We start from the raw sequence: 25,311 nt of genomic DNA, 5'->3' as shown, positions 1-25,311 counted from the left end.
TTCCTTGGAAAGAAACTCTTACGAACATGATTTCCATGATACTGATAGCAGGGCAGCGGGGGGGGGGGGGTGGTGAAGCTTTTTCTTGGGGACAGGTTAGAACATAGTGTTGAATGGCTGGTGTTCCAGAGCCTCATATGAGTGGCCAATATGATATAACAATTTATGCAGATGATATTTAATATTCAAGTCAGACAGTAACATGCTGGTATCTGCCAATGTAATTGAGGAAGACACATATCCGTCAGATAAAAAAAAAAAATCACTTACACTTCTCCGGGGGTTGCTATGAAGCCAGCTCATTTCATGGATGATGCCTCTGAAGAAACACTGAGGTAGGTAAGGGAGGCAGAAAACTGTGGATTTAGTGGTTGTTCACGTAGCCAGAGGGTAATGATGTGGTATCACCCTTTTCACATCACCCTAGACATGGGGAGGGAACGGTTGGCTAAGGAAATTAAATATTCACTCACAGACACATGAGGGGACACCTTCCTCCTCACCCTTTGTTTTTGAAACCCCATGACAAATCGATCAGTTTTTTTCTATATAGTCCAAACCCCCAGATGGGTTGTGTTGTTATACAACTTGTGCTCATGCAGGGAGATTATTTTATGAATTTTGTGTCAGTACGTGTCTCGGTTTAATAAAAATAACCCTCTCTTGGAGACAGCTACGGACATCTGAGCACAGCACGGTCAGGGTGAGGGGTCTCCTGCAGGTACTATTTTGTGTTTCCTTTTATGAGAAAACATTACAAAAAAGTAAATAGCAAATATATCTTGCATACTCGTTAGTGGACATAAACTTTTAGTAAAATGCTAACCATCATTAGTTTAAAAAAATTTTTTTTTAATACAATTAAAAATCAAGAATTTCAAACAGACTAACGGTACATAATCTAAGTTTAAAGGAAAGTAGTTTACAAAAGAGACACCAGGAAAAATAACCGATAAGGGAATTTGGGGCACGGAGAAGTTTTGAGTCACTGTTTTTGGACACAAGTAATATAACTGAGTGGACATCATTCACTGATGAGATATTTTTGGTTCCATCTCAATTTGAGCTCAGGCTCAGGCACTACCATTTACTCTCCACTCACATGCCAGCTGGGCTGATAAATCCCTTTCCTAACGTAAGTCCCTATCTGTAAAGAAGAGTCGGTTCCTTTTCAGGGCAGGTCATTTTCCTCTTGCACATATGGAGGCTGGGACACTGTATGACACTCTGTGCTCCAGGAGATCAGAACTCGCCCAGGGTTTTAGAGAACAGGAATATGCAGAACCAGGAGAGCCTTTAGAGATGAGTCACAAAGCTGACTTTCTAATGCTGGAGGCTAAGGAAAAGCCAAATGAACTAGAACTACTCAACCCCAAGAAGACTGGACATTGAATATAATAAATAACCGTTCATATTTGAAAACAGTAATGATTCCCACAGAGACAGGTGCATCACACGGGAGTTAGGAAGAATTTGCAAATAATTATATAAGAAACAAAAAAGGGAGTTGAGCATTTGGGTGCTAGCGTGGGATATTACATTATTATCTGTTAAGATAAAAAGAGCAGACAATCTGACTGATAAAAGGAGGACTTTTTATTCTCCCAACCGATGATGCCACAGCATCGACTATTACTCATGATGAATCACCACCCACGTTTAGTTAACGCCCCACACATGCTGAGGTGATTTCTAGGCAGAAGGGGTACTTCATGGCTAGTTGAGAACATTTACTGTTGGTAAAGAGATCCTCAAAGAGGAAGAAGGAAGGTGTATTTTCATTATCCTATCCTTTTAAGGAGGGTGTAGCCCATGGGACTCCTCAGATAAAAATAACCCCTCTTGGCAGCCTATGCTACATTTTTTAGGAAGTGATAGTTCTCAAAAAGCCTGCCTGCTGAAAGCATTTCTTACTGATCTCTTCGTGTGTGTGACGTGATTCCCTCTAAGGGCCAGAAACTCTCTCGAGGTGTTTGTGTCCAAGAAGAAAATGTCTTGAGTGCAGAGGCGAGGCTGCCCATGGCCAGAGGACTGGCCAGATTCCGAGTCCGGTGAAGGTCGGAGCCGACGCATGCTCACCTCACGTCCATCGTGGACTCTTGCAGCATTCTCTTTGAAGGAAGAACTGCTCAGTTGAGAGGATTTAAACCTTGATTGGATTATAATGGAAAAAAAGAAGCATGATGCCAAGAATGGTATTTTTGTGTTTTCGTTTTGCTGACAATAAACACTAGTGTAGTAATCAGCCATGACAGAAGAATGCTTCAAGCAGCCTCCAGAGGGGGATTTTTTCCAGCAGATTCTAAATTACATTCTTTATCAGAGTAGAAGAAAATGCATTAAATAGCCCTTGGTGCCCGATCAAGTGGGTGAGCCTATGCCCTTGTCTTGATTTTCACCTACCGAAAGGCTCTTCATCATTGGGTCAGCAGTAGATGTGAGGGCCTGTGTTCACTGTCCCGATGTTTGTGAGTGATATTCATTATGCATGGGATGATTATGAACACGGAGCTAAAAATCCTTCTCAAGCTCTTTTTACACCATTAGATTCTCAATGCTTTTCAAGTCTCTCTGTGAGAATAACCGATTGGCGTATGGGCGGTGAAGGAAGCCACGGTTAATGTCATGTAGCAAGAGTATTGTCAGACCTCTCTCGTTGGCCCATGTTTACTCAGGATACAGAGCTGGCTGGAGTGGGTTAAGGGAATGAAGCAAATGGTCCCATTCCAGAAAGGGGAATGAAAATCTATTCTTTTGTGCGAGGCTGGCTGAGCCCCATCTCTGGGCGCCGAATGCGCACCTCTGTAAGGTGGTCTAATGTAGTGGTTATGATCACAGCTTTTGGCACCAAGTAGGCTTGGACACATATTCCCTTTGGCATCACACAAACCTGGGTCCGATTACCAGCTTTCCCCTTCCTACTCTGTGGCCTTGGGCAGATTCCTTCACTTCCTTGACCCCATGTTTCGTCATCTGGACAACTGGGTGAATAGCACCTAATTTAGGGGGGTGATGTAAGCATTAAGTGGGATAATGTTGAAAAATGAGTTTAGGACTGCCTGGCACATGCTTGTTTGTTAAATATTCCACTTAATGTCGTCAGAGGGGAGGATGAGCAGTGAGAGTCGCCCCGCAGGATTTAGCCAATAGGTACTCCTGTTCATTTCTTTTTTAGGGTGTCCTTAGTGCACAGGGTAGAAGGCCTCAAACTACCACACTTCCCAGATTCTTTCAGTTAGAAATTTGCTTCCTTTCATTAGATTTACTTGTGTGATATTTGCAAGGAGGAAGTGAGATAGTAACCATTTTCATGCTGCTTTTCGCTATTTGCTACAGGCAAGCAAGGTCAAGGGATGGTGGAATTTTCTGGAGTACCTGTCCAGCTCTGTGGGTGATCAGAAGCACTGACTTTCTGATCCTAACTTTCAGATCCCAGTTTCTTCAGCCCTAGATTGCAGCTCTAGTGCCATGTTCTTGAACTCAGTAGATTCTAAAACAGCCTCCTGATTGCCTACTTTCTTGATTTTAGGAGAGGGAGCCACTCACTGGTAATCAGTTCTTTGGCATTCTAGGAGTTTCTCCTGGAAACTCATCTAAAATGCCACTTCTCTGGCTTTCCCACCGCTTCCCTAATTAAATCCTTGTGGATTCTGTTTCGGGCACCAAATCCTAACTTAAAAAGTAAACAAGTCCCATCAGAGAATGAAGATAGAAAGTAAAAGGAAAGGCCATGTTGGGAAAGAGAAGTTTCAAGCAGTAAGAAGAAATTCTTCTTCTCCTTGTCCTTCTCTTCTTCTTTTTTTTTTTAAGTAGGCTCCACAACCAGAGTGCAGCCCAGGATGGGGCCTGAATTCACAATCCTGAGATCAAGACCTGAGCTGAGATCAGGAGTCGGGATGCTTAACAGACTGAGCCACCCAGGTGCCGCAGAAAGAAATACTTTTAATTGATAAAGTAACAACCACAATTGAGGACAGTCCACACGGAACATGAAAACCTTAAGAAGGGAAGAGTAAAACTGCCCAAGGTCAGGGTTTAAGGCCTTAATGTTATTAGGTAGACCATCAAGGATCACACTGATCCCATAGGAACTTGAACAAATTCCAAATGCCTGGTCACCAGATTTGTGTAAACAGTGGAGGTCTCCAAGACTCCCTTTGATTAGAGCCTTTGAGTGATATATAGAATCTTTCCACTGGCCGCTTACTCAACCAAGGAAGTGTTAAGAAACAGCTTCTCTCAGAGAATTATCCCATAAACGGTTTGAATAATGAAGTTTGATGGAAAAAGATCACTTTGGTTCCTGTCTCGGTTAGACTGGAAATATATCGACTCTAGAAACATCCCACGGCTGGGAAGTCATTACTTGTTGGTGCTTTCCTACCTGAGGCTTGATGAGTAAGCTGCGTTTCCCCTGGGGCCGTGCTCCTATTTCAGAGGCTGATCTGTCACGAGCATAAAGGGGATTAAGTATTACAGAGGCATTCTCAGCTATTAAGCATAACACGCTGTTCTGATGATGTTTGCATTCAACCATGGCTTGGAATAATCATGGATCTAAGAGCCCTTAAGAAAAGTCTCTCATTAGCACATTTATCCACAGGTGCCTAGAGATAACAACTCTTAGAGAAATGTCAGCATGCTAACTGGTCTTCAGCTAACACTAGTTTATCAGCAAGGGTTCTGTGAAAAAGGCACTTGAGTATAAAAAAGCAACCATTTCCCTGGCAATCTGTCGTGGGTAGCAAATTGGGACCATTCTGCCTCCTCTTCCTACAAGATACTGGCGACAGAGTTTCCGAAAAGGTCTGATGTGCCTGACCTTATCAACAACCACAAAGACTGTAATGAGGCTACAGCTGCCCCATCACAGCTGGAATCATTTTTGGAAAAGGCTTTCACTCCCATCCTGTTGGACTGGCATCACCAACGGATACAGACAGAAAACTAGGCATCGGTACAAGAAAGGATAAAGTTAGATGGATTTCTTGATGTGGGCGATTAAAAACAGCACAAAGCTATTTGTCCCTTGCAGCTTGTCCCATCAAGGGGTGAAACCTATTGCCCTACCCCTTCCACCTGGGCAGCCTTGGGACTGCCTTTGACTAATAAAATGTTGGATAAAATGTTGGACTAATAAATGTTGGACTGTGATGTTGCACAGTCTCCAAGCCTAGGCCACAGGAGGTCTTGCACCTTCTGTTCTTGTCCCCCCAGAAATGCCACCACTGCTGCGTGAAGAAGCCCAGGCTAGCCCACTAGAAGATGAAACTATGCAGAACAGAGATGAACCAACCTAGCTAGGACCCCCTAGACCACCCAGCCCCCAGCTGACCCCCCAAGACTTCAGCCTCTCTGAGTACTCCAGGCCACACAGGCAAAAGTTACTTACCCTGTTGACCTCAGCCTACATTACTGACCTCCAGAACTATGAGTAAATAGGATGGTTTTTATTTTAAGTCATTAAATTTTGAATTGTTTGCTCTGCAGTAATAAATAACTGATACAATCAGCTATATTGAGACTGACCAAGCCAAGGAGAGAGGGAGGGACGTACAATGCTGTAGGTCCTGATGGGCAAGCCAAGAGTTAAAATGATTTTATATCTTCAAATTGGACTCTGTAAGAACCATAATTAGCAATTTTTTGCATGCCTTGGGATGAATATACTTCCCCACATAGAAACATATTCTTAAATGGCGCCTTGGATAATGGTGAATTCAAATACTTTTTTTTCAGTTTACTTATTTATTTTTGGGCAAGGAGGAGGGGCAGAGAGAGAAGGAAAGACAGAGAATCCCAAGCACGTTCTGGGTTGTCAACACAGAGCCCGACACGGGGTTCGATCTCAGGAACAGGAGATCATGACCTGAATCAGATGCTCAACCGAGCCACCCAGGTGCCCCTTAACTACTTATTTCAGACATCTTCCTGGCCTAGGTTTTTCTTCAACATAGATATTTACAGTTAGTGATAAAGTAAAAAATACACTTGGTCTTTGTCCCAGTTCTTGGCAGAAAGCTCTTCAATCCTTGGGGTTTCCTCAGTGATACAGTGTCTTTTGTCATTCATAAGGAACTCTGTTTGAGCTCATATTAATGAAGTGACTTTTGGAAAGCCCCTCAGTAACCTAAGGCTGGAGCTGGTTTTGGGGGGAACAAACCATGTGACTAGAGGGTTGGAAATTTCAGTCCAAACCCTCTGCCTGCCTTCCCCCACTGAAGCTCTCCTTGGAGAGAGGGGGACTGAAGATTGAGTTCAATCACCAATGGCCAATGAGTAAACCAATTGTGCATATGTAATAAAGCTTCTATAAAACCCCAAAAGGACTGAGTGGGGCCAGGAGAAGGTTTCCAGTGTGTCCAGGCTGGTAAACACGTGGAGACTCAGGGACAGTGGGGCACTCAGAACATGGATGCTCCAGGCCCCTTCTCAGATACTTGGCCCTGTGCAACTCTTCATCTGGCCGTTCCTGGGTTAGATCCTTTTATAATAACCTGGAAATCTAATAAGTAAAGTATTTCTCTGAGTTCTGTAAGCCACTCTAGCAATTAATTGAACCAAAGGAGGGGGTTGTTGGAACTTTCAATCTGTGGTCAGTCAGAAGCACAGGTGAGAACCTGGAGGGGGCCAGTGTTGTAGGACCGGGCCCTTATCCTGGGGGATCAGACACTATCTCCCGGCAGGAAATGTCAACATTGAGTTAACTGCTTGACAGTGTTGGAAAAACACACAACAGACAGGTCTTTTTGACTCTTCATTCCTTCTGTGGTCAACTGTTTCCAAACATCTGTATTGCTGGTAATTCAGGTCTCTCATATTCTATTCTTTTGAACTTGAAGATATGTTACATTCATAACCATTATCTTGCTGTTTTTCTCATTATTCTCATCTATTCCATCAGTTAAAAAAAAATTGGTCATGCCTTCCTACTTCATGTTGCATATGCATCTGATGAACACATGTCATGCAAATTATTAACAGTGGAACTGGACAGGTCTGAATGTATCCAGGCAGGAGTGGCCCGTGTATACACATCGCTAACATGGAGGAGACTTCTGGAATCAATGAATGTTAAGCCCATAGCACAGATCTCCTAAGTTGTGTGATTTTCTTGGTATGGAAACGAAGTGGTAATGAAAGCAGGGAGGAAGACGACGGTGGGGCATCATAGTTGTTTTATAGCCCATGTAACAATCACCCACAGGCTTGGTGTCTTAAAACAACACATTCATTATCTCAGAGTTTCTGTGGGTCGGAAGCCCAAGTTCGGCTTGGCTGGTTCTCTGCTCAACATCACATGAGGCTGTGTGATGAAGAGGTACTCTAATCTGGAGGCTTCACTGGAGGATAATCCTCTTTCAGACTGATTCAGGTTGTCATTGGGATTAATTTCTTGATGACTATATAACTGAGGGCCCATTCTTCTCCTGGCTGGCTATCAGATGGAGGCTGCTAGCCTCCTGGAGGCCACGAACAAGCAGTTCCTTAACAATCGCATTACCTCAACATGGCTGCTTATTGCATCAAGCCAGCAAGGAGAAGCTCTCCAGTGCACGGCAGCAAGATGGAGCCTCATCCATGTAGAACCTAATACAATCATGGTAGTGACATCCCATCACCTTTGCCACATCCTATTGGATAGCAGCACCAATGGATTCTGGAGAGAAGCAAGTCCCAGGCACCACCCATATGCAAGGGTAGGGGATTATAAAAGGTATGGACATGGGGGTGACCCCAGTGTCTGTCCATCATAGGCACAGAGTTTTCCAGAAGGACTCCTATAGGACACAGGCCTGTATTTTTTTTAAAGATAGAAAATAATGAAAGGGAGATGTGAGACGACCTAGAGGCCCAGACTGAAGAATGATGGGAAATAACCTTGGCTGATATATTAATTCCTATAGCAACAGGCTTAAACCGAATGGTGTGTTAGACTGGATGCATCCTGGCTCACAAGAAAGGAGTACTGAATTTTCAGGAAATTTGCAAGTCAGTTTTAAAATACAGCCATTATTATGATTCATTTTTTATTTTTATTTTTTAGGTTTATTTTTTTTGAGAGAGAGAGAGAGAGAGAGAGAGAGCATGTGAATGGGAGAGAGGGGCAGAAGGAGAGAGAGAGAGAGAGAGAATCTCAAGAAGGCGTCACACTCAGAGCAGAGCCTGACGCAGGGCTTGATGCCATGACCCTGGGATCATGATCTTACCTGAAACCAAGAGTCAGAGGCTCACCCGACTGAACCCCAATACGACCATTATTAAAATTAAGTGGTATAAATGTACAATTATATTACAAACAAAGATAATAAATATACAAAAATCCTTACATCCTAATTATTTTAGTACATTTGCCATCATCTGTGCTCCCATGATTATTTGCATCTATTTTATTTTCTAGTTAGAATACTATATACTAGTGTGGTATTATGTATCTGTTCTCATCTTTGCATTCAGGGACATCACATTGGTAGCTTGAAATCAGCTTCAGTGGGAGAACTTATTCAACAGAAAATCTGGGCTTTTTCTCCCCCGGGGGAGCTGGAAGTTATCATTTACTAATACTCCAAGCCCACAAGTTTGTTTATTTTGATTCCTCATGCATCAAGAAATCTGGGCACAAGGGATGGCTACTGTTAGCTCAATGGCCCAAGGATGTCGGGGCCAAGGTCTCTGTGAACTCTTGGGTTTTCCTTCATGGTTCCAAGAAGCCTCTGCAGTTTTTAACATCATGTCCACATTCTAAGCAGCAAGAAGAAAGGAATAAAGTGGAAGAAATAGTACCCATATTTATGAAAGCAAACATCTCCAAGAAGACTTTTGAGATTCAAGGAGGGATAGGATGTATAGGTTGTTTAGCTGAGCACAATGCCTTTCCCTCCCCAACACAACTGGGTTTCTGTTAGTAAATGCAATGGAGAGAATAGATTTTAGGTAAATGGCGGTCAATCTGCCACAGTTGGGTTGTTGAATGGATAGATCATACTTCATAAGAGTGTAACGCTTTATCATTTACATGTATAAACGTGTTCTTTCCTTGTGCAAGCCCCCCACTCGCCCCATATTACCACAGAATTTCAGTCCCATATTGTGAAGGATATTGAAATCTAGCGAGAAGAATTTATAATGAGTTCTTAAAAATCTGACAAAAATTAGAAGGACAGACAAAATATCAAAAATGGGAGGGCAGTAGAACGAAGACCAGAGGACATGTATTAACACTTTGCTCCATTTTTGCGCCAAAACTTGATATTTATAGCTTACTCCCTCACAGTTACTTCCTGCTGGTAGAATCGAGGCCAGTGGTTTGATGCAATTGCCTCGGGGAGTTCACATTTGCTTCCTGAAATTTGTTCTAGGTAGTTCATAGTTCATGGTAATTACCTAAGTCCTATTTCAATGTTGGCCTTACCGAATTCTGCTTATTCTGTGGATTAGCTAGGGCTCATTCCTTGGTCACCTGTAATTAGAAACCTAGATACATGAGGAACTGACAACATCAGTTGTCTTCACAAAAACAGCAAGGTGAAAAAAAAAGTAAATTTTGTTTTCCATGGATACTTACTTTCTCTACTATGAAACAATATTTTAAGAACTACTTTTAAAGGGGTAAAGCTGTGCTATACCCCTAAAATATTTGGTTTAAGAGCTTAATCTCTTAACCACTGAATTATGTTGCCTTTCAAATTAGTGCATAAAGTGCCAGTTATTTATTAGTATGGCTATGCAATAGTTCATTGAATGAGGGGTACCTGGTTGGCTCAGTTGGTTAAGCGTCCAACTTCGGCTCAAGTCACGATCTCGCGGTCTGTGAGTTCGAGCCCCGCATCCGGCACTGTGCTGTCATGACAGCTCAAGAGCTGGAGCCTGCTTCATATTCTGTGTCTCCTCTCTCTCTGCCCCTCCCCCACTCACACTGTCTGTCTGTCTGTCTCTCTCTGTCTCTCAAGAAGTAAATAACTATTAAAAATATTTTAAAAAATAGTTCATTGAATGGAACTGAATATATTTACCAGTTCCCTATTGATGGATTTGAGGTTGTTTGCATATTTGCTAGTGCAAATAATGCTTCAATGAATAAACTTGTGTAAGTGTGTATCAACCACAGTTTCTTATTTTCTGTATTCTTGATGCTTGGGCATCTGGGGCCTTACCAACTGGGGAGAGCCCCTCTGGGGCTAGCCAACTCTCGGAGCGAATGGCCCCCTTGTGAGTGTGTTTTTCAACTGCAAGCGCAATAGTCCAGAGAACAACCAGGTCTTTTCTTGAGCTCTTGTTCTCCTGGGTTGCTACCCATCTGCCCTAATCATGCCGGGGCCAAGTGTTAGACAACTGGGGGCCGTCTCTATGCCCAGAGCCCACAGAAATTATTCACACTAGTTGATCCTAAACCTGTCTATCCTACTTACCTTGCCTCACCCACTCTTCCCTCAAAAACCACAACAGAGGGGCGCCTGGATGGCTCAGTCGGTTAAGCGCCTGACTTCGGCTCAGGTCACGATCTCGTGGTTCGTGAGTTCGAGCCCTGCGTCGGGCTCTGTGCTGATAGCTCAGAGCCTGGACCCTGCTTTGGATTCTGTGTCTCCCTCTCTCTCTGCCCCTCCTCTGCTCACACTCTGTCTCCCTCTCTCTCAAAAAGAAATAAATAAACTTTAAACAAAACAGCCGCCAAAAAATAACCACAAGAGAGACTCTTGCTTATCTTAGCCTTCACTCCTTCTGCCTCCTGGCAGATGCTAGTGCCTCTCCATATGACCCTGCATGGTGTGGTGTGCCTCCTACCCGAAGCCCCCGGGCCTAAAACCTTTCTCCCTGACAGTCATATTCGCGTCTGCACGTCTTAGCATACCTGATAAAAACAACATGCTATTTTGCACACGGGTGAGTAGGATAAATTCCTAGACGTGGAATTTCTGACTCAACAGGTAATGTGCATTTTCAGTGCACATTTGATAGAGAACAGATATGGCCAAATAGCCCCTCCAAGAAAGTCTATCAGTTTACCATCCTACCAGTAATACGTGAGAGGCCTTGCTGACAAAGGGCGATCAACTTACTGATTTGTCCATTACGAGAGGGGTAAGAAAATGGTGTACCTTTATGATTTTAATTTGCATCCTCTCACTTTGAGTGAGACTAAGCGTCTTTTCATACGTGTAAGTGCCATTTGTTTTCCTTTTCTGTGAATTTTGTTGCCCTTCTTTGCCCATTTTTTTTCTATTGGGTTGTCTTTTTCTTCATGGTTTGTAAAGACTGTAAAGCAGTCTTTACTGCTGATATGGATAGTGTCCTATCAATTTGTAGCAGCCCTCTGTGATACAGGGTCTAAAGACAAATGCAAAATCTGAAAAAGCAGCCTGGAAAAAGACACAGAGACTAATTCCCCTAAGCAGAGCAACAATTGGACTGACAGCTGGCTTCTCAGCCACAATAATGGAAGCCAGGGGACAATGGAATGATGAATTCAAAGGACAGTAAAACCTTGGTTTGCAAGCATAATTCGTTCAAGAAACATGCTTGCAATTCAAAGCACTTGCATATCAAAGTGAATTTTCCCATAAGAAATAATGGAAACTCAGAGGATCCGTTCCACAACCCAAAAATATTCACAAAAAAATGATTACAATACTGTAATATAATACAAAATAATAAGGAAAATACAAAATATCAAGAAAAATAAGCAAATGAATCTGCACTTACCTTTGAAAACCTTCGTGGCTAGTGTGAGAGAGACAAGCGAGAAGAGGGTTATCGTGTAGGAGCACTTTCACTATCGCTAATGGAACCACTGGTATCTATTAGCTCAATGGAATCTTTTTCTTTTCGTGCAACTTTCATAAAGAATCTATCCAATGACCTAGAATGAAGCAAAGTTTTCGTAAGCTTACTCTCGTATGGAAAAGCAAAGGCCTGTCCATAGGTGCTTTAAAGTGACAAAAAATACACTAGGTGCCGGCTGTGGGCACCTTCAACATCCTGAAAAACCACCGATTTCTGCCAAACACCATGGCCTGAGATCAAGCATCTGAGCATGGGAGACAATCACCCACAATCCCACAGTGAGAGAGAGAGAGAAGAACCATTGGCTAAGTCGTGATCACGTGACAATGTCACCTACTACTCCTATTGTAAGACATTGCTCGTTTATTGAGTTACAATTTATTAGAAATGTTTGCTTGTCTTGCAGAACACTCACAGAGCAAGTTACCTGCAATCCAAGGTTTTACTATACAGAAAGTAAATAACTGACCTCGGAATTCCAGACCCAATGCCAATTTCATTCAGAAACAAAGAAAAAACAAGCCATTACTTCTAAGAGAAATGGAAACAATCCATCATCAGCAGACCTGAAGGAAATAGGAAAGGGAATTCTTTTAGGCAGAAAGAAAATGATCCTCAGCTTAAAGCTAAGAGATGCAGAAAACAACCTGAAAAGTAAATATATGGGTAAATCCAAATAAAAATGGAATATATAAAGTAATAATTAAAATGTTTCACAGATTTGTAAGTATGTATAACTCAAAAGGCATGAAACCATGGTACAAAAGCATGAATAATTAAATGGAGTTAAAATGTCCTAAGGTCATTGCCTTGGCCAAGAAGTGACAAAGCAGTGGTTTACATTTGACTTAAGCGAAGGGTAAATGCCTCAATCTCTAGAGTAACTGATGAAAGACTGGTTTTTTGAAAAGTATAATTAGCGAACAAATAGAGCAGAAAACTGGAGTAATGCAAAGCACTTAATACAAAAGAACATATGAAAGAAAAGGAAAGGAACGTAGCATAGGTAGGACCTGGATGCCTGGGTGGCTCAGTTGGTTAAACGTCTAATTTTTTATTTTGGCTCAGGTCATGATCTCACCATTCGCGGAACGGATCCCTGCGTAGGGCTCTGTGCTGAGAGCGTGGAGCCTGCTTGTGATTCCTCCTCCCTCTCCCTCTGCCCTTTGCCTGCTCACATTCTCTCTCTCTCTCATAAAAATAAATAAACTTAAAATAAAAAGGAATAGGTAGGACGAATAGAAATTAATGGTAATGTAGTATATTAAAATAATCAAATGTGTCAGTAATGATAGTAAATGTAAGGAGATTACTCCAATTAAAATACAAAGCTTATCAAGATGGATGAGGAAATACTCAAATTACATGCTGCTTATAAGATACTAAATATAAGGATACTGAGATGTGAGAAGTAAAAAAATACAAAAAACAAAAAACAAGAAAAATCCACCAGGCAATCCTATTAGACAAAGTGCCATATCAGACAAAATAGGCTTTAAGGAAAGAAGCATGATTAAATTAGAAGGGATATTTCAGAAAGAGAAATGTGCAGTCAATCATGGAGACATAATAATTCTAAATTTGTAAGCACTAATAACAGTGCACACACACATACACACACACACACACACACACACACACACACACACACACATATACGCAATTGACAGAACCGAAGGGAGAAATTGACAAATAATCATTGTGGAAATTTTAACACTCCTCTCTCAGTAACTGACAGAAGTAGCTAGCAAAACCAAAACCAAAAATTCAGTAATGAAAAATAAGATTTGAACAATATACTGAACAGAATTGACCTAATCAAGATTTCACTCAACAAGCACAGGGATTATATTCTTTTCAGAAATATCTAGAACATTTACCACAATTGGGCCATAAAGTCATAACAAATTTAAGAATGAAATGGGAAAGAATTTCAGAACACTGTAGAGAAGAACACTCTTAAGTCACAGGGAGATTTAGTAACAACAAGAAAAGAAAATCCCCGAGCACTTGGACATTAAGTGATGTGTGTGTACATAACCCATGGATTTAAGAAAAAAGCATGTATTTTTTTCTTTTTAAAAAAAAAACTTATTTATTGGTGCGCCCGGGGGGCTCAGTCAGTTAAGTATATGACTTTGGCTCAGGTCATGATCTCACAGTTTGTGGGTTTGAACCCAGATTGTGGTCTATAGCTCAGGGCCTGGAGCCTGCTGTGGGTTGTGTGTCTCCTTCTCTCTCTGCCCCTCATAAGCTCATGCTCTGTCTCTCACTCTCTCAGAAATAAACATTAAAAATTTTTTAAATTATATATATATATATACGTATATATATTTGAGAGAGAGAGAGAGAGAGAGAGAGAGAGAGAGAGAGAGACCTCAATCCCAAGACCCTGGGATCACGACCTGAGCCGAAATCAAGAGTCAAATGTTCAACCGACTGAGCCACCCAGGTGCCCCAAGAAGAAGGTATATTTATAAGGAAAATAAAAATATTTTGAAAAGAATTATAATGCAAAATGTATCAACACTTGTGAGATGCACAAAAGCTGTGTTTAAAGGAAAATTCACAGTTTTAAATGTTTATATTAGCTGAAAATCCATGATCTAAGCTGATATACAGGAAGTTAGACAAGTAACAGAAAATTAAAGTGGAAGGAAGGAAGTAGGGAAGAAAGCAGGTAAAAGGGAATAATAAATGTAAGAGCAGAAATCAGGGCAACAGAAAACAATGTACCTAGGATCAAAAAGCCAAAAAAGGTCTTTAGAAAAATCTAATAACGTTAATAACTCACGGGTGAGACTGATTAAGAAAAAGAAGAGAAGGCAGAGATAAACAATATTAAGAATTTTTCAAAGCAAATTGTAATATTCTACAGAGAAAAATAAAGAGATGAAAAAGAACATCATGGACAACTTTATGCTACACTTTTAGGAATTTAGATGAAAGGAATATTCCCAGAGAAACATCACTTGGCAAAATAGACACACACAAAAATTGAAAATCTCAATTGTCTTGTAGCCACCAAAGACTGAATCTCTAATTCAAACCTTCCTTCAAAGAAAGCATCAGGCCTGGATGATTTCACCAGTGAATTCTTTCAAGTCTGTTAGGAGTAAGGAAGACCAGGCTTTTTCAGAGAATAGAAAAAAAAGGAAATACTTCCCACCTTAACACCAAAACCTGACCAGGACGTTACAAAAGAACAAAAGAAGTAAGTATTGGTCAATACCTCTTAGAAACAGAGATGCAAAAATTCTAAGCAATATACTGGAATTTGAAAATGAAATTCAGAAATACATAATATAGCTATCATGACCAAACTGGATTTATCCTAGTAATATAAGGAAAATCAGTGCAATTAACCACATTAGTAAAATAAAGGAGAAAAAGCATACAATCATCTTAATAATGCAGAAATAATATTATATTAAATTTAACACTCATTTAAAATAAAAACTCTTAGCAGAGTAAGTGTAGGTGTATTAATTGTCTCTTTTTTTTAAATGTTTATTTATTTTTGAGATGGAAAAAGACAGAGTGTGAGCAGGGGAGTGTCAGAGAGAGGGAGACACAGAGTCAGAAGCAGGCTCCAGGCTTGGAGCTGTCAGCACAGAGCCTGATGCGGGGCTCAAACTCACGGAGTGTGAGATCATGACCTGAGCCAAAGTGGGATGCTTAACTGAGCCACCCAGGCACCCCTGTATTAATTGCCTTGGCTTGGAATAAACCAAGTACTCCAAAACTCTGTGGCTCAATACAACAATCAACACTTATCCTTACATTTTCAATGGCTTCAGAATGTGGGAACGTCTTAAATTGGAATTCTCCCTCTGGATCTTTAATGAGGGCTCAATCAATATGTTGGCTGGGGCTGCAGTCGTATTGAAGAATAGCAGAATATGACACCCCAAAATAAGACTGCAGGGGTTCACGACATGCCACCCCCAAATATGCTGTTTTGGTATAGTGATTACTGTGAGCTGTAGGCACCTGGAAAACAGTAAATGAAGGGAGAGGCTTTCATTGAACTTCCCTTAAATGCCCAACGAGAGATCCTTCAAAAAAAGCTCACCTGTTGTAAATCCCCTCCCTGGAAGTATTATCCACCAGTGGGGGGACTGACTCCTGCCACTGGAGAGGAGACTAGAAGTCAACACCACACCCACACACTTTTCCACAAACTACCACCCCTCCTCTTTATTATTCAAAGGGCCCATTCATCTTTCCTAAAAATCATTTCCTCTCCCCTAAGTGGCCTACATCCCTTCTTTTTCCCTATTAAGATGATATTTAAGCCTGAATTCCAAGCCACCTAGGGGAGTTACTCATTATTTCCTGGGTACCTCTCACATATGCATAAGGAAGACATGATCATACATTTCTACTTGTTTTTCTCTTTTTAATCTGTCTTTTATTAAGGGTCTCAGCTAGGAACTCAGGTTGAGGGAAAATTATTTTTCTTCTCTGTCAATATCAAGACTTGATTGGGAAGCTCTGCTCTCATGGTGTCTCACATGGTTAAGAAGTTGGTGTTGATTATTAGTGGAAGCATTCTTCTTATCATTATTATCACATGTAAACCTCTTCAAATGGCTGCTTGAGTCTTCTCAGGAAGTAATGATTGGTTTATTCCAGGATGAGTGATCCAAGAGAGATTAAGATTTCCAAGAGGTTAAGTGGAAACTGAAATGCTTTTTTTGTCACTAATTTTGGAAATCACTCATTATTTCTGCCATATTCGATTGAACACACAGGCTAGCCATAATTCTATGTAGGAGAATACTATACAAAGACTTGACTACCAAGAGGGAAGAAGAATTGGGGACCATCTTGGAAGCTGGTTTCTGCAAAAAGGAACTTCCTTAATCTTACAGTGTGTGTCTACAAAAATCCCATAGCAAATATTATACCTGACAGTGAAATTCTGGAACTTCCTCCTGAAATTAGGGCTGAGACAAGAATGCTCAACTGTAACCACGTCTACTATACATTGTCCTGATGCCCTACCCAAAAAAAGAAGAAGTTAAAGATGTAAGAGTGACTATATTAGGATTGGTTCAACAGGAAGAAAAAAAATGTCATTAATCATAGGTAATACAATATTACATAGGAATTCCAAGTAATCTACAGATGTACTTTTAATATCCATGAGTGAATTAAGATCACTAGATACAAGATCCATATATAAAAACTAATAGTTTTGCCAGCAATAAACAATTAGTAATAATATTGAGTATTCTCATTTAGAATAGTTAAAAAAAATCAACTACTTAGGAATAAATTTAAGGAAGACATGCAAGACAGCTATACGGAAACCTACATTATTGACGGAGTGGCACCTGGGTGGCTCAGTCAATTAAAACGTCTGACTCCTGATTTCAGCTCAGGTCATGATCTCACAGTTCATGAGTTCAACCCCCACATGGGGCTCTGCTCTGACTGTGCAGAACCTGCATGGGATTCTCTATCTCCCTCTCTCTCTGCCCCTCCCCTGCTCGAGCTCTCTCTCTTGGTCTCAAAAATAAATAAATAAACATCTAAAAAATATTTTAAAAGACATTACTGAGAGAAATTAAGGACATTTAAGAATACTGGAATAAATGGAGGACATCATATAAAGATGTCAATTCTCCTTGATACCTAGATTTAGTGCAATCCCAGTAGCCTTCTTTTGTATGTGACAGAATGGACAAACTGATTCGAAAATTATGTGGAAATGCAAAGGGACAAGAATAGCCAAATAGTCTTGAAAAATGAGGTTGGAAAATGTATGCTGCTGATATCAAGACTTTATTTAGCTACAGCAATTAATACAGCATGTAACTGGTGCAAGGATAAGTAGGTGAAATTGATGAACGGAGTCCAGAAAGAACTGTACATAAATGGACACTATATTTATGACACAGGAACACTGCAGATCAATAGGGAAATGACAGTCTTTTCAACAAATGGTGTGGGGTCAATTGGATATCCGTGTAGAGAAATTGAAACTTGACCCCTACCTCCTACACATAAAAATCTATTTCAAGTAGACTATATCTTTTAATGTGAATGGTAATGCAACACATTTTCTAGAACACAGCAGAATATCTTCATGACTTCGAAGTGAGCAAAGATTTCTTAAACAAGACACAAACCAAGTATTAACGGTCAATTGTATTCATCACAGATGTCTCCACAGAAGGGAAGGGCCACTAACACTGTGGGCGAAAGTATTTGCAACGCATAAAACTGGCAAATGACTCATATCCAGAATACACAAATTATTGCTTACATGTCAGTTAGAAGAAAAGACAGATAACACAACAAAGGAGCAAAAGAACTGAAAAGTCACTTTATAAAAGAGAATACCCAAATAATGTAAAAATATTATTAACATTAGTATTCATTATGTAAGCCATATATAACCAGAATACATATGAAAAACATCTAGCCTCGTTAGTTATCACTCGTCACCAGGAAAATGCTGGTAATGCTTTATTTTATATATCGATATGGGGGGCGGGTCCATGGGTATGCTCACTCTGTGACAATTTATAAAGATGCATACTTATAACTTATGCATTTGTATATTTGTTGTATTTCAATTAAAACATTATTTTAAAAATCGCTTTCCAGTTGAAGGGGCTTTAGATGGCCTTGGTCCTTTTCAGTACAAGAAGTGACAGAGGTCTCACAAACCCGCCGCGTGCACCTACTTACCTGTGTCATAACAAGAGTGCAGACAAGCAATGTTAGGAGTCTTCTTTTCTTGGTATGTTTCTGACTGTTTTCATGCAAATACACTGCGTCCATGAGCCAGAAGCCTTCCCAGATTCTCAGGAGAATGATCTACACTGGGAGCCCAGGGGAAGCTCCCCCGACTGCTGGTTTGCTGGCTTCAGCCGGAATCCTCATAGCTTGAGTAGTGTTGCAGGGAGACTGTCATCTAGTTCAGGGAGCACCAGGTTGGTTTCTTTCTTCCTCTTTCTTTCTTTTTCTTTCTTTCTTTCTTTCTTTCTTTCTTTCTTTCTTCCTTCCTTCCTTCCTTCCTTCCTTCCTTCCTTTCTTTCTTTCTGGCTTTGTTGATTGCATTTCCATTTCTCCATCTCACAGTAGTAGTTCCACAAGTTTTTGGGTCTTGGAAAATCCGATGAGCTCTCTGCAACCCATTCCCAAGACAAAAAAGTGCACATCGGTGCTTTCAAAACAATTTTGCCACCGTTTGGCAGATGGGGGGTGGGGATAGACCCCAGGAAGTTAAAATAGTAGAGGATTCGTGTAATTGGTTTCTCTGCTAGGCAAAGAACTCTTTGGGATTGCTATTTAAATTCCAGTCATCACTTTTTTTTTTTTTTTTTTTTTTAACCTTTCGGGTTGTAAATGAGGCACTTACAGATCCAGCTAGGCAACACCATGTGGGCTGGGGGTGGGGTGGGGTGGGGGAAATGATGGACCGGAAGCTACCTTCCAAACACAAACCCAAAGCCCTGGGTGTGTCCTGTTGCTGCTTTTAGAGAAGAGAGACAATTGCTACTTCTGGACTCAGAAGCGCACGTTCATTAATCGAGAAACTGAAACAAACAGAGAGCCCTGAGGCTTTTTCGGGTGGAGGCCTTGGGGGTGTTGGTGTCTCAAAACTCGGTAGCTTTCTCAGAGGATGCTTTTCTTTAATAGGATATGGGAGGAGCATCTCGGTGCTCAGATCTTCCCTTCTGTGAACCCACCCCAGGCTAGCCCTCTGGAGAAGCGTGCCGGCTTTCCAGAACCCAAGAGCTACCTGACCAAAGGCCAGGGGCCCGGCCGGTGCCAAGTAACCATGTGTATTGAGCTGCAGGACCAACCCCCTTCTCCTCTCCCCTAAACCCTTTGCTAGCAAAGGGTAGGTGAGGAGGGATTCATTTGTGTGGTAACTTCGTACTTAAATTTAAGGACGGGTCTGCTGTTTCAATTTTATCCCGTATAGCTAAAGAGGAATTTTAGGAAAGGGGGAAATACTTCACAAATAATTCAAATAACAACACAGTCCTCCCACTTACGTTGTCTCATGTTAAAAGATAAACGGAGACATATTAAAAGTTTTAGGAGTGTATTTGAGCCAACATCAATTCGAATTGGAGAATTCCAGCCGGAAGTGGGTAGGGGCACGACTTTTATAGAGAAGATGGGAAGCAAGGCAAGGAAATTATTTGATTGGCTACAGTTTAAGCAGTTGCTTGATTTGAAAAAGGCCTAGTTGGCTGTTTGTCCTTGGTTGTCCTTAGATTTAGATTTCTTAACCTTGAGGCATTTACCGACTTCGGTTTTAGTTTGCTTACGTGGGCTGCTAAGGTATTAGAACCACCTCAGTCTAACGGTCTCCTTGTTTAATTAATTTAACACCCTGTACTGAGTATTTAATGCGTAAGAGCTTTAGAAAATGCTTTTCCTCACCTCCCTGTTGGAGAGTGAATTATGAGCCTACTTCTAATATCTTGAGGTGCCGCCTTAACAAAATACCCGGATAGAGTTAGTCATGAAGCAAATCGACAGTTCCTGATGCTGGTGAGCCAAATTGGTTACAGCATGTTTGCTTTCAAATAGTGTCTGTAATCAGAAGCAGGTTCTCTACCCCAGACAGAGTAAAGGGGTATTTGGGCAATTTAGACACCAATCAAGCAGCTCATTTGGGATGATTCCAGCTGGTTTAGCCTTTCCTCATGATTCTATAACCTGAATACTTGTCTATGTTTGTATGTTTTAAAATCTAGAGAGGCTTGAAATCCAAAGGCATCTTCCAAAATTAGTTTGGGCTTCAAAACACGTGAAGAAAATGCTGTTGTTTTAAAAAATATATTCTTTGAATTGGTCATAAATTCTTAGAATTTGAGATGAGCACACACACTCCCTATTCATATTTGCATTTTATGACCTGAATAATACACTTTGCATGAGGTCGCAGATACATAGGAAGTGGCTGACAAAGATTATGAAAATCAATGGTAATAACAACCAGACCAAAATCCTTAAACATCAAAAAAAAAAAAAAAAAAAATCTATCAGAATGACTTAGAGACTTTTAATGATACTGGACGGGTAGTTTTCATTTTTAGAGAAATAAAAAAATTTCTTTTGTATAGATGCAAATTTAGACATTCCAGGAATGCAAATGACTTCATCCTTAGTACCTTGTTGACTTAAAAAGTTATTTTCTCTATTTCTGTATAGGAAAGTCCAAAAAGAAGCTATGACATAGTGAGAACTCTCTTTTTAAGCATTAGGAGTTCAGCAGTAACGATATTACTATCTGTGCTTTGTAAAACCAAACCCAAGCAGGGCGGCAGCCCATGGGCTCAGAGGGAAATGGTTGCCTCGGAAAGACCCTTTGCTGGATCATGTTTTAGGCCAATGCAGATACATTTCTTACTAAAGATACTGCAGACACTAAATGCAGACACGAAACCTCCAGGGTAATGTGCAGTATAGCATGAATCTGAGAAGAAGGAGAGCAAGAAAATTCTTGGTCTAAGGCTATTCCTGTTGTAGGACACTGTAGGAGAGGGGAAAAAATCTTTTTCCTATACCCATCTTAGGTTTCAGGCAGTGGCCCTGCAATTAGACTAACAAACTACAGATGCACAAGAGAAAAAACAAGCCCAAGTTTATTAACAGGTGCATTGATCATAAACGTGGGAGCACCCAGTGGTGAGTAACTCAGAGGGCTGGTTAGAAACCTGCTGATACAGGATCTTCACAAAAGAACATTTTCGAGAAGTGACAAGACCAAAGAAAAGGACTTTAAGTTTCTTTAGAGCAACAAATTGTGGGAAGAAAAATACATGAGGAAACTAATGGTGGAGACAAGGGTTAGTTTTACAAAGTTTGTTAGGTGGATTCCTCTGCTGTTGTCTCTGGATGGATCAGGGTCTAGAGCTGTCTCTGGAGATTGACTTCTGCCCTTCCTGGTAGAGAGGGGAGAAGGAACGGACACCTTTGTAAATTTCTGTCCTGCTTTTAGGGGAAGAGGGGAGAGCAGAGAGCTTTTCTTGTGTCTGCTTCTTCTCCATTGCCTTCAGCTCAATATAATCTTTATGCCCACATGGCATGCCACCCTTCACCACTCCCTTGGTTAAAATATTTGTCCGGGGCAGCCATGACAGGGGAAATGGCAAAATAGAGCAGAAGTTTACATGTGATGAAAGGAAAATAGAGGGCTCTAGTTAAAAAGAAATTACATTTGAATCCCGATGCATATGCTGACCTGGAGCAGGTTGGCTAATCTCTCAGAGGCTCAATTTTCTCACCTCTAAACTAGGATGCAAATAATATTTACATTATTAACAAAAGATGACTGAGTGGGATAATGTCTGGGAAAAGCCTTCCTAGACCATAAGTGCCGTACGAGTAATAGTACAACGGATTTTTATTTAATTTTATTTTGTAGGGAGGTGGAAGAAAGTTGAAGAGATAGATACGGATGGATTTTCACGTCTGTGTGTGTGTGTGTGTGTGTGTGTGTGTGCGCGCGCGCGCATGCGTGTGCCTCTCTTCATGAGTTTGTAAAATATACACCAAAGAAATTAAATGAGATAATTTGTTTGGTATAATTTTTATTTATAAATGATTGAAAGTAGTCACGTTAGTTTTAGAATCATCCGTCTCTATTCTTTCTGGCAATAATTAGATTGTAGGGCCAGATGTCCATTCAAACTATAGTTAGGAATGTGCATTTGTATACAAATAAGTATATAATGACACTAAAGGTATTTTTAGCTTTATGGGAATATCCTTTCTTTCTCTTCCAGCCTTTTTTTCCCTGTTATTGCCCAGTCCCTCCAAACCCAAGCCTCAGATAACTGCCCTTATTCTGGCACCACGCATGAGACTGATTCCTAGGGGAAAACCTTGATCCAAACCACCATGGAGTAAATAATAATCCAAGTCTGTGGCTTCCATTTTTAGTTACTTTTAGCTTGTACATTTGGATGAATCACTTCACCTATGGTTAACCCTATGGAAGTTTGTCGAAGAATATTTTCGTTATGTTTATAAAAGACATAACTGAGTGTTCTTAGAAAATCTATTTTGGACTCTTGCCCAGCTACATTTCACATTGCTGCTTGAAAGAAGAATTCTTCTTCTCACATGGCCTGGCATATTCACGGCATCTGGAGGAAATAGTGGGTTTTGGAAGCTCTATGATTCTCTAATATTCACATACAATAGATTCTGTTTCTTATTTCTGCCCAATAAATTTAGAAAGCTAGGGGAAATAAATAGGTTTTAAAATCTGGCACTGCTGTACTGATGAGCCAGCCTCCCCCCCACCCCACTGCCTCCTCTACCCACAATTAGTCCTGATTTGTGCTACATGCCAATTTCCCTGGTACAAATACTTTCACCATGGCTAATTTCAAGCTGACATCAGGTTAACAATGGACTGTCCAGAGCAGGTACAAGCTGGTTTCAGCTTCACCATAACATTTAGTAAGACATCACTTCTCAACAAAGAAAGGCCAGGTGAAGAGGAATGGGAACAGTGGCTGTTTTTGGTCTGAGCTCTTTGGCATAGGCTATATGCATTGGGAAGATGTAAGAGTCACTTTTCACAATAATTAGTTCAGGAAAAGTCAGTGTAGTTCACTCTCTCCAAATTCCCCATTATTTTTCCTTCCCATCACATCTTTTCAAACTTTAAAGAACCTCTAAGAAAGAACTGTTTATTAGAAATGAAAATATAGATATGGTTTACTTTAAAAAAAAAATAAAAAATCAGACTACTTAACACATAGATGTGTATAAAAATACAAATCCTCAAAATGCGTGGATGCAGCAAAAGCAGTGGTTAGAGGGAACTGTATAGCATTGAATGCCTATGTTGGAAAAGAAGAAAGATCTAAAATCAATAGTATAAACCTCCACCTAAGGAAATTGGAAAAAGAAGAAATCAAATCCAAAGTAAGCAGAAGAAAATCAATAATAAGAATTACAGCAGAGATGAGTGAAATTGAAAACAGAAACTCAATAGAAAATATAAACAAAACTTAAGTTGGTTCTTTGAAAAGATTAGTAAAATCGATGAACTTCTAGCTGGACTAACCAAAGGAAAAAAGAGAGAGGATACAAATTACTGATATCAGAAGTGAAAGAGGGGCTATCACTACAGATCCCATGGACTCTAAAAGAATAAGAAAGAAATACTATGAACAGTTCTATGCCTCAAAATTTGATAACTGAGATGAAATGCAACAATTCTTTGAAAGACATAACTACCAACACTCACACAGGAGAAATAACTTCCTGAAAAAGCCTATAGCAGTGAAAGAAATTGAACCAACAATTAACAACTTTCCAAAACAGAAAAGATTAGGCCTAAACGGCTTCATTGGTAAATTTATTTTTTTATAAAAAAGATACTAAGTCTGTACAATCTCTTCCAGAAAACAGAAGCAGAGGGCACACTTCCTAACTCATTGAGGAAGTAGACCCCTAATACCAAAACCAGACAAAGACATTACAAGGAAGAAAACTATATGCCAATGTCTTTATGAACATTGATGCAAAACTTCAGCAAAATATTAGCAAATAGCATCCAACAATGAAAAGATATATAAAAACAACTGAAAAAAATTCTCACCACGACCAAGTGGGATTTAACCCAGGTATGCATGGCTGGTTCAACATACAAGAATCAATTAATAGAATCTTTTACATCAGCAGGCTAAAGAAGAAAAATTATAAGATGATACCCAATAGATGCAGAAAAAGCATTAGACGAAATCCAATACCCACTCATGATAAAACGTCTCTGCAAACTAGGAACAGGGAAACTACCTTAACTTGAGGAAAAACAGCCATAACAAAACCCTACAGCTAACATCATGCTTCAAAGTGAGATACCAGATACTCTTCCCCTAAGATCACAAACAAGGAAAGGATGTCTCCTTTCACCACTCATGTTCACCATTATACTTCAAGTTCTAATTAACACAATAAGACAAGAAAGTGAAACAAAGGTATACAGATTGGGAAGGAGGAAACAAAACTGTTTTTGTTCATAGATAACATGATTACTTATGTAGAAGATCTCAAAGCACGAATAAGCATCTTATGGTAAGTTTGCTATATATCCTTGTAAATATCCAAGGTTAACATACAAAAACCAATTGCTTTCCTATAGATCAACAATGAACATTTGGGATTTGAAATAAAAAATATGACACCATTTACAATAGCACCAAAAATTAGCTACACAGGTGTAAATATAATGAAATATGTACATAATCTATATGAGGAAAACTAAAACATTCTGATGAAAGAAGTAAAAAACAAATAGAAAGATATTCCATGTTCATGGATAGGAAGACTCAATTTTGTTAAGATGTCAGTTCTTCCTAATTTATCTATAGTTTCAACACAATTCCAGTCAAAATCCCAGCAAATTATTTTGTGGATATTGACAAACTAATTTTAAAGTTTATATGGGAGGTAAAAGACCCAGAATAGTCAGCACAATATTGAAGGAGAAAAACAAGGTTGGAGGACAGACAGTACCCAACTTCAAATCTT

General features: G+C 40.2%; 1 long non-coding RNA gene across 1 annotated transcript in view; it reads right to left on the bottom strand.

Moving 5' to 3' along the window:
* Nucleotides 1–274: 274 nt before the first annotated feature.
* Nucleotides 275–25,311, bottom strand: part of LOC132691626 (uncharacterized) — a 58,493-nt gene continuing 33,456 nt past the window's right edge. Inside the window, exons 4-5 of the long non-coding RNA XR_009615904.2 lie at nt 11,701–11,857; nt 275–423 (exon numbers count right to left, since the gene is read on the bottom strand). This is a non-coding gene — a long non-coding RNA (uncharacterized LOC132691626). The remainder of the gene's footprint in view (nt 424–11,700; nt 11,858–25,311) is intronic.

The sequence above is a fragment of the Panthera onca genome, chromosome B1 (assembly GCF_046562875.1).
Source record: "Panthera onca isolate mPanOnc1 chromosome B1, mPanOnc1 haplotype 2, whole genome shotgun sequence".
Classification (NCBI taxonomy): domain Eukaryota; kingdom Metazoa; phylum Chordata; class Mammalia; order Carnivora; family Felidae; genus Panthera; species Panthera onca.
The sequence above is the reverse complement of the archived record's forward strand: the minus strand, read 5'-3'. Positions and strand labels throughout refer to the sequence as shown.